The sequence below is a fragment of the Panthera tigris genome, chromosome A3, assembly GCF_018350195.1.
Source record: "Panthera tigris isolate Pti1 chromosome A3, P.tigris_Pti1_mat1.1, whole genome shotgun sequence".
NCBI lineage: Eukaryota > Metazoa > Chordata > Mammalia > Carnivora > Felidae > Panthera > Panthera tigris.
This window is the reverse complement of record NC_056662.1, coordinates 129,784,992-129,795,175: the sequence shown is the minus strand read 5'-3', so window position 1 is coordinate 129,795,175 and position 10,184 is coordinate 129,784,992.

The following is a 10,184-nucleotide window of genomic DNA, read 5'->3' as shown; positions in this document are numbered from 1 at the left end:
ATTTTGTTTTGTTTTTGGAAGGGTCTGTGGTTTGGTTAAGAGCATACGCAAGTGTGCCTGATATCGTGCCAACATCTAAAACCTTATTCCAGAGACTCATCTGGGATGCTCGATATTATTTGGAAAGTTTGCTTGAAAGGACAGGAAAAGACAAAGCTAGTTACTGTTACTATAGCCCTCTGTCTTCCCATGCTGAATGTGGAGACTGCTTGGGATTCTCTCTCTCGCTCGCTCTCTCTGTCCCTTCCCCGCTCACGCATGCTCTGTCTCTCTCAAATAAAAAAAAAAAATTAAAGATTAAAAAAAAAAAAGAAACTGGGTCAACCAGACCAACTAACTTCTAGGATCTTTTCTGATCTCATTCCTCAATTCTAGGTTTTCACAGCTCCTAGACTACCCAAGGGCTCCACCCAAGCCCAAAGAACAAGGCAAGCCTCACGTTTACGGAAAAGGAAGAGGTGAGAGCACTCTAAGGCAAAGAGAACGCAGAGACCCTTTCTCCACCACTGCAAGCCTTGTCTGCCACATGGGCGTGTTTGATAGCACTCATTTGTATTATAAGGAAGCGTGAACATTGGCTACAAGCCCCACTGATTTCTCATCCATCTCCTTGGACGTTTATAAGAAGGAGACGAAATAATTCAAGGATGTCCATCAGTAGCAAACAGCTGAATTATGTATGGTGTGCTTACATTTTAGAATACTATACAGCCTCTCAAAGGAATGCATCAGAGCGAACCAGATCGACTCGGGAAGGGTTTCCACGAGGCATTACTGGTCGGAGAAAGAACGCAGTAGAACACAAATATTCAGTATTAGCCCATTTTTTGCAGAACGGATGCCAGAAGTTTGATGCCTGAGAGTATCTATTCACAGACCACCCTAGTGCAACCCAGGCATCTCCACTCTCAGCCACCCCCACTCGACAGTGTTTACCACCCTGTCCTGCTTTCCTTTTCCCCACAACACTTATCTTTTGACTTGCTGTTTACCTATTTCCGTGTTTCTTGTTGGCCTCCCGTTAGAACATAGAAGTTGTACGAGATGAGGAATCTCTGTGTTTGATTGTTTGTTTGCTGTTACCGTTTCATCTTCAGCAACCGGCATAATACTTGGCACATAATTGGGGCCTAATAAATAGATATAAAGCCGGTGAATGAACGGATTGAGTGAATGAGTGCCTATGTGATGGGGGGAAACTATGGAAGAGATAAGGTGAGGCAGAAGGCATGAAGGGGGAAAGCTACAGGAAAAAGGAAACACTAGGTTGCATTAACAGTAGCATGATAGTGGGATTATATTTACATACTCATGAACGTATCTGGGGTTGTGCATGTGCTATTCCAAATCTGCATGATGGCTGGACCCCCTCAGACCTCTGAAAGGTGTTCTATAAAGTCCCTTCCGTCACTCTTCATTTTCATATGATCTGGGGATTTGCAAAGGAGTGACTTCGAGGTGATACTGGGACTGACATCCCGGCGTCTGCATTCCCTTCCCCAGACCCTTCTGCCTGGCAGTGGGAGGCGTGGTGTGGTCCCTATATTGCTACCACCCAGGCGTGACCTTGGCCAAGTCAATCCCATGTGCTGGGTTTTTGTTTGTTCACCTTTGTAATAGACCTAAGGACACTCATCTCAGTACACACCCAGGCTTCTTGTGTAGGCTGTGAAGACAGTGCTGTCCGTCTCCTCTGTGTTCTTCTTCATCTCTGATCCACTTTCCATCCCAGGCTGTGTTTCCAAATGCAAATGGCAGTTTCACGTTCAGAAGAACATGAATCTCTAGGCAATCATACCAATCTTCCTGATCTGTGCCATGTCCTGGTGGGGACTGTGTCCTATCTTGGAATTATCAGCACTCAGCCAAGGGCCTTGTTCAGAGCAGGGGCCCAGAACTCTTTACTAAGCTCTGTGAATGTGCAGCCCAGATGCCATTAGGGGGTTCAGGGAAACTTGGCTCAAATACCCAGTTTCATGGCTTGAATGAGCACCGACTCCTGCAGATAATTCTGAGAATTCTGGCTTTTCTTCCTACTGCGTGCTTCTATTTCTCCTCTGGCATTGCACCGACTCCCCTGATTCTGAATGCCCCAAACGGAGTCCAACATTCTACCCCTTAACTTATTCTCATTTAAAAAAAAAATCACGGGGCGCCTGGGTGGCTCAGTCGGTTGAGCGTCCGACTTCAGCTCAGGTCATGATCTCACAGTCCGTGGGTTCGAGCCCCGCGTCGGGCTCTGTGCTGACAGCTCAGAGCCTGGAGCCTGTTTCCAATCCTGCGTCTCCCTCTCTCTCTGCCCCTCCCCCAGTCTTACTTCGTCTCACTCTGTCTCTCAAAAATAAATAAATATTAAAAAAAATTAAAAAAGAATCGCTTGAGCTAAAAGATCCAATATTACGGATCTAGTGTATGTTTCTGAAAATTTGACAAGTCATCACTCCTGTATGGCTTTTGACCACCCCTTATTGGAACCACCCTTCCTGCCAGTCAGCCTTCCAACACCAGTGTTTTTAGCCTTTGCCTTTCTGGCTCTAGCTCTCCAGGAAGTATCTGCTTCTTTGCCTCTCCCACCAACCTAGAAATTCCAGCGCATGAAACGTCCCCAACCTCCAGGCAAGTACACCAAATTATTATGATGTTCTCTCCATAGTCATCTGCTGACCTAAACAGAGTTCCAGATGCTTCTTAGGGTACGACAGATAGGTTACTACACTGAACGCCTATGGATGGATGGAGACAGACATTTGCATCAATAATACAGACCTGACATGTCACATTAAGTACAATTACAGAGGGCAGCACAAATAAAGGCTAGTTATCTAAAGCAAGCAAATATTAACTGTTGGGAGCAACACGTATCCGTGATACGCATGGATGCGTGAACGCATGGATGTATTCAGTAGTCACTAAGCATCTGCTACGAACGTCCATTTCCGTGCTGGAGGCTGGCCATCCTGAGGTGAGTTCGCCTTCTGTTAGGAGAGGGGACATGCATTCCAACGGCCGTCATATAGGTTAGAAACTGTTGGTATCACAGAAGAACGGCAGGGCATGCTGGGGAGGACAGAGCCGAGCAACGCGATTCCATGGGCACATCTCTTCTGAGGCTGTAGGAGAGGCTGTACCAGTCAGCTGGGGCTCCCATCACAAACCGCCTCAGGCCAGGGAATTTAAGCAGCAGAAATTTATTTCTCACGGTTCCGGAATCTTGGAAGTCCAAGCTCAAGATGCTCACCAATTTGGTTCCTGGTGAGAACCCTCTCCCTGCCTTGCAGACAGCTGCATTCTTGCTGTGTCTTCAGATGGTAGAAAGGGTGCGAGCCAGCTCTCTGGTTCTCTTCTTAGAAGGACATTAATCCTGTTGGATCAGGGCCCTGCCCTTATCACCTCCTATAACCTTAATTACCCACAGAAAGACACTGTCTCCAAATGCGGTCACCTTGGGGTTGGGGCTTCAATACCTGAATCTGGGGGGCGGGGGGCATTCAGTCCCTAACAGACGCTATTTTGGAAAGTTTTCTAAAAGGTTATCTAGTGGTAAACTTATTCTAGGCAAAGGAAATACGAAAAGAAAAGACGGAGGTGATGATGATACTATTACTACGCATAGGAACAAAAATAAGATCAGTAAGGGTCCTGTTCTTGTGAGGAGCCCGGAAATGCCACTTTCCGGTTCTAACTACAATATCCCCAGGCCAAGCTGCGAAGCCAAGGCTTCGAGAAGTGGGTTCTGCACCAGCTCTTTCCACCGGTTGCTTGGTGGAGAGAAGGTCGAACCCAGGTCTGGTTACTGCAAACTAGCACTGCCATGCTGGGGACAGAATGTTCTTGGTGCAGGTTCTGGGTGACTTCCCCTGGCCTTCCCCGGTGGGACCTAGAACCTTGCAGGAGCAGGGAACCAAATCTTTCAGCTGCCTTGTACTTAGAATCGTGAAAGAGTCAGTATATCTAAATCCCAAGTATCTCCTCTTAATTTTACATTCACACCAACACAATAGGCAACAAAGCTTTCTAGTGGAGCCTAAATAGCTTTTTTTTTTTGTCAGCCCACAGGCTTTTAAGCCAAATTTGCACTTCTAGAAGCAATTTCCTCAGACCTGGTTGGGGTGCAGGCAGACAGCTAAATGCTTCTCTACCTTTTCTTGTCTGACAAATTGAGCTGCCTGTAAAAAAGGTGGGGGAAAAAAAAATCCTAACAGTGATTTATCTGTCGTTTCTACTCTTTCTTGTACTTTCCTAGCAATTGTTGGTTTCTTTCCTCCCACCCTATGTTTCTTACTGTGCATTAAAATTCCACTCGAAACTTTTAAGTTTGAGGGCATCTCTGAGTGTGCAATGGACGAGGCCATGCTGGGGCAGTATTAGTGGGTGCCTAGCTCACAACCGGATGAAATTGTGTGTCCTTGAACCATTTACTTAACCTCGCGATGCTCAATTTCTCTTTCTATTGACGAGAGATAAACATACTTCCCTCCCAAGACTGTTATGTGGGAAGAAATAATGCATGAAAAGTCATCTCGTGCGATAGACACAAGGTAGATACTTAAAAACTAGTAGTATTTTCGTTTCAATCACTGCCGCTTAAACATATTAGAAGCAGTAGTAATGCATTCTATGGTTTAATTCCCATTCTCGTAAAGATGTTATCTGAGCCTAGACGGGTATGCTATATTTAGATCGGTCCGCACCTGGCCAGCTCTGAGGTTCACAGCCCGTTAGCAGTCACAGTAGGGGGATGGGTTGGGCTGTCACTTCGTGAGCATCACCATATAATACGTTGTCTTGCTCAGTCTTGTCATTTCCATTCTACCGGTAACTATCAGCTCCCTGAGTTCAAGGGCTGTGTCTGTTGTGTTCCCCGTGGAGTGGACAGGGCCTAGGACGCTGTGTGGTGTATGTCAGGCATTCAGTAAGTACAGGCCGAGTGGATGTTTCCGTCCGTTTTCTCCAGTCGGTCTGTACCGCTCCCAAGTGGGCCGTGGGTCACATCTCCTCTGCTCCCTTGTTCCTGAGCACAGAGACTGGCGTGTGTTAGACCCGCTGTCAAAGACTGGGTTTGAAGACAGGCAACCAAAGCAAAGACTGTGCGAAAGGGGCGGGAGCACGGGTCTGGAGAAGGTGGGAGGTCACTGGGCATTTTGCAATGAAAACGGATGCTTCCTCCTCGCAGCGAAAGTGGGAGGGAAGAGGGTCCACAAGAAGGTGGAGGGGAAAGAAGAGAAAAAGGTCCCTTGGGAACGTGGAGCAGCACAGTGATCGCGAAATCTAGCGTTGTGTCAAACAGAGCTTGGTTTCGCTCTTGCCTGGCAAAAGCCAAGTTTTCTAAAACTTCTGGGCCCCGTTTTCCTCATCTGTAAAATTCATATAATAAAATGTACAGGCCGTGACGTTTTGTGGTGATACATATATGTGGAAGCGCTTTATGAATTACAAAGGGCTCTACACAAATGGTTCTCCATACACCAAATGGTTCTCAATACAGCAGCATCTGGCACTTCTCCTTTTTTTTTTTTAAGTTTATTTATTTATTTTTCGAGAGAGAGACACAGAGAAAGCGTGAGTAGGGGAGGAGTGGAGAGAGGGGATCCCAAGCAGGCTCTGCACAGTCAGCGAGGAGGCCGACGTGGGGCTCAGACTCGTGAACCGTGAGACTGTGACCCGAGCCGAAATCAAGAGTCGAACGCTCCACTGACCGAGGCGCCCAGGCGCCCCAAGATCGGGCACTTCTTACAAATGTTTAAAAAAATTTTTGTAACGTTTATTCATTTTTGAGAGACACAGAGAGACAGAACGTGAATGGGGGAAAGGCAAAAAAGAGAGGGAGACACAGAATCCGAAGCAGGCTCCGGGCTCCAGGCTGTCAGCACAGAGCCCAACGTGGGGCTCGAACCCACCAACCGTGAGATCGTGACCTGAGCTGATGTGGGACACTTAACGGCCTGAGTCACCCAGGCGCCCCAGGTTACAGAAGGAATAACTCAATTAGTATTGATATGCTTAGGTTGTAAACTCCCCGTAATGAATCACTAGCTCCCACAGCTTAGAATTCAATAAATAGCTCAAGAAAAGGGTTTAATCCATCCTTCCAACCCAACCTTTCAAAATCCCACTAAGAATCATCTATCAAGGAATCAGATTAAGGAATCCAGAGTGAATTAAGGAACACTTAACAGTCAACTGGCTTGTCTGACTCTATTGTTCAGACCAGAGATAAAGAAGAAAAAAGAAAACACTTTGTATGAATGGCGTGATTCACCGAATTCCTGAGCCCGTCCAATTGGGAGACCAGAAATGTGAGATTTGTGTTGATTACTTGTGTTGTTTTGGTAAAACAAAGCAAATTTGCAGATGTATGACTTTTTATTATATTTCTGAACAACGGGTAGGGGGAAAGCCTTCAATTTTTTCCCCATTTATTTTAAATAAGGGCCTCTGAAACGGATTTTTGGTTTTGTATATACATAAAAAAAAAAAAAAAAAAGGATGACCCACTTTCCCTCCATGCTTCCTCCCACCCAGCCTCGAAATAAGTGTGAGCTACTCACTACCATACATGTGGGTGGTAACTCTGTTCTTGGTTCAGGGAGAGAAAGAAGCTCAGGCAAACAGAGAGGCTTTTTAGCGAGTTGTGGGACTTGAAATCTTGCATCTGTGATAATCCAAGGGAAACGTAACAAAGTCAATTATTGTTAAGAGATCATAAAGCCAATCACATTTGGTTATTGTTATATGGTGCTGGGCACAAAAAAGTCACCCATGGCACACTTCGTAGTCATTTTTTTTTAAGTTTTATTTTATTTATTTGAGAGAGGCAAAGAAAGCACAAGATGCGCGGGGGGGAGAGAGGGAGGGAGAGAGAGAGTCCCAAGCAGACTCCACACTGCCAGCACAGAGCCCGACGCAAGGGTCGAACTCACGAAGCTGTGAGATCGTGACCTGAGCTGCAACCGAGTTGGACACTTAATCGACTGAGCCACCCAGGCGCCCCTCTAGTCAATTTTGTGAAAAGCTTAATTTCTAACAGTGAACTCCAATGATATCAATGGTAACGTGTCATCACATTGTTTCCGACCTGCTAGATACTGTTTGCCCACCAGGATCCCCGCAATAAATTTCGTAATCAGAGTTCTTAAAAGTGCATGTCATTGAGGGTAAAAAAAAAAAAAAATCACCTGATAATAAATATATGCAAAATATTTTAAGAACTATGTTTTTTTTTTCAAAATTGCTGACAGAATCTTCAAGATTAGATAGTTTCATAATGAGTCAATTGGAGAAAAAGAAGACATCTCACTGAGTTTCGGTGTTTGATACATTCTCCTTGAACTTCAGTTACTCAGCTGTCGTTTCATTATGTACCAGCTATCGTCCTATGAGGTCCTCTTTGCCACCCACCATTAAACTGATTCTGGAATTACATTCTCTACTTTGCAAGCATTTGGTTGCATTGGAGGCCATTTGTGGCCATCGCAGAAAAACGAGGCGAAAACCACCGGGCTGTAGTGTTCTCACATATGATCTATATTTATAGATATTGGAAGTGGACTGAGTCATCCAGAGGAGAAAGAAGTGTTGAGGACCCAGGACTCAGAGACAATAATCTCCCTGTTTTGTGGTGTGGCTTCCGTTGCCTTCTGTCTTGGCACGAGAAGATAGAACGTTTCATCCTTTGACCTGGAATCTCTATGACAATGTTCCTTGAGGAGCACCAGGGATAGCGAGGACAGAGACAATCAGTGTGTCTGTTTTGGCGTCTGCACGTGGGTTCAACCAGCGTGGCTGGCTGGCTACGGAGTATCTTTAAGACAAACGCATCAGTATCTTTAAGAATTGCATTTATTGAACGTCTATTATGTGCCCCGAATCTAGTACATTTATTCATAGACCTCTGTCAAAAGAAAATTCAGAGCCTTGCTTGCTATGAACATTGTTTCATGTGAAAAACAAAGTGTCTGCAAACAGGGAGACCTCAAACCCAGAGGCGTGTGGCTGGGAGGCACATCGTTACAGGATGGATCATAAAGTGAGAATGAGAAAGTTGCTTCAACTTTACATGATTTGTTATTACAACAGGTGTTTCCAGATGGCAGGAGATTGGCTCAAAGGAATGGTCTTACACCATTTTAGGAAGACAACTTATGTTTTATTTGTAATCATCAGAAGCACTTATAAGACATAACCCATTACATTTTGCTTATGTGTTCACGAAATCAGCTAGATTCCATTTCCCTTACACGGCTTCACGGTTTTTGTCTGCTTCAGGGATTTTGAAGTGGTCTTCATTTTATTTTAACACCTTTCTAATTGAGCTCCATACATAGGTAAAAAAACAAATTAACTGACACAGCTCCACATATACACACTATGGCAAACTACATTTATACAGTGTCTTAGGTAGAATAATGGCTCCCAAAGAGGCCCCCCGTCTAGCGATTGGAATCTGTGAATACGCGTGTCCCATGGCAAAAGAGACTTTCGGAAGTGATTGAGGTTATTGACTTTAGGAGGGAGAGGATCCCGGGTTATACAGGTGGACCTCCCAAATCACACAAGACCTTCAAACCAGAGAACTTTCTCAGTTTGTATTCAGAGAGATGAGGAGACTCGAATTGTGAGCGGGTACTTGATGTGCCTTGCCGGAGGGGGACCTCGGGACAGCCTGGGAGGAACCATGAGTGACCTCCAGGAACCAGAGAACGGGAACCCCGGTCCCACAATCCCCAAAACTCAATTCGGCTAACAACCAGAAGATCCAGGTTCTTCCCCAGAGCTCTTGCAAAGAAGCTCAGCCCTGCCGGCACCTTGAGGTTGGCCGTGTGAGACTCTAAGCAGAGAACCAGCAAAACCATCCTAGGTCTTCTGACCTACACAGGACTGCGAGTGGACAGGCGGGTTGTTTCAAACTACTAAATGTCTAGTGAGTTGTTATGGCAGCAAGAGACAACTAATGCATCCAGTTTGAGACTTGAGCTGGGTAGCAGATATATATACCTCCACTATCTTCTTACGCTCAAAGGCAGCCAGCGAAACATTCATGCCGTCTTTTCTAATTTCCTGCTAGTAATACAATTCTAAGATTCCACTTTACCTTTATGTAATTTTAGCTCCAAAAAGCCCAAAGGCTGCAATTACTGAGGAGGGATAATAGGATACCTAACGCATGCCACCTGAAGAAAATTGGACATGTTAATTTGCATGGAGGCTCTCCAGCGAATTTCCCGAGAAATTTCATTTTCCAGCCCCTTGCAGCTCGGAGCGATTTGCAGTTTGGGAATCTGCAGCCAGGACAATCAATTATGCGATGGCTGTGTCAGCATTTTTCAATGGGAAGTTTGGCACTGCCTCACCTGCGGTGGGAGGCGAGGCACTCAGGACTTGTTGTCTTTCTGGAAGAATAACTATCCGTCACTGGATGGACGGATGCCCTTGGCCTCACTGACTAGTAGCTCCCGTCGCTTCAGAGCCGCTGCTTCAGTTCTCCGTCCCCTTCTCCCTTGCAGTTTCCTAACGAAGGTGTTTGTGCATTTAGTTTTTCCCTTCTTCTACATCCTGTGTTGCCTGGTAGCAGAAAACGTATCTCCCACATATTTATAGTTCTGCAAGAGCCTGGAAACTGGTCCTCCGATAAATTCAAGACTGTTTATATAAAAAAAAAAAATGGAAGGCTTTGCACACTTAGCCATCCAGTTCTACTGCATGCCCAAGACTTGGCTAGTCTCTAGGAATGCACTAGTGAATCAGATACGTCTTCTAGGCTCTGAAAGTGCTCATGGGTCAACAGGGGCAAAGATACCCAAACGAAGTTTATGACACAGCACGACAAGTGTTACGGCATGCAGAGTGTTAGAAACACCAAGTGAAAGACCTGGGACTTTTTTGGGGGGGTGGGGGGAACTGTCACCTAAGGGTTGATGGCAGAAACAAAGTTCAAGCGTGGTCTTAATGTATGAAGAGGCGGTGGCCGGGGAAGAGACACAAACACGCTCTCCAAGCCGTGCGGGTAGACATGGGGAAGTGGTAAAGGGCGGGGTTGGAGATCCAGAGAAACAACACCGACAGCAACGAGCGAGGAATGGCCCCTGTGCCACAGGACGCCATGTTCAGGACAATGGCATGGGAGTGACGGAGCCATATCCACAGGTCAGCATTCCAATGGCCACAACTGGCTGGCTGTGCAACAT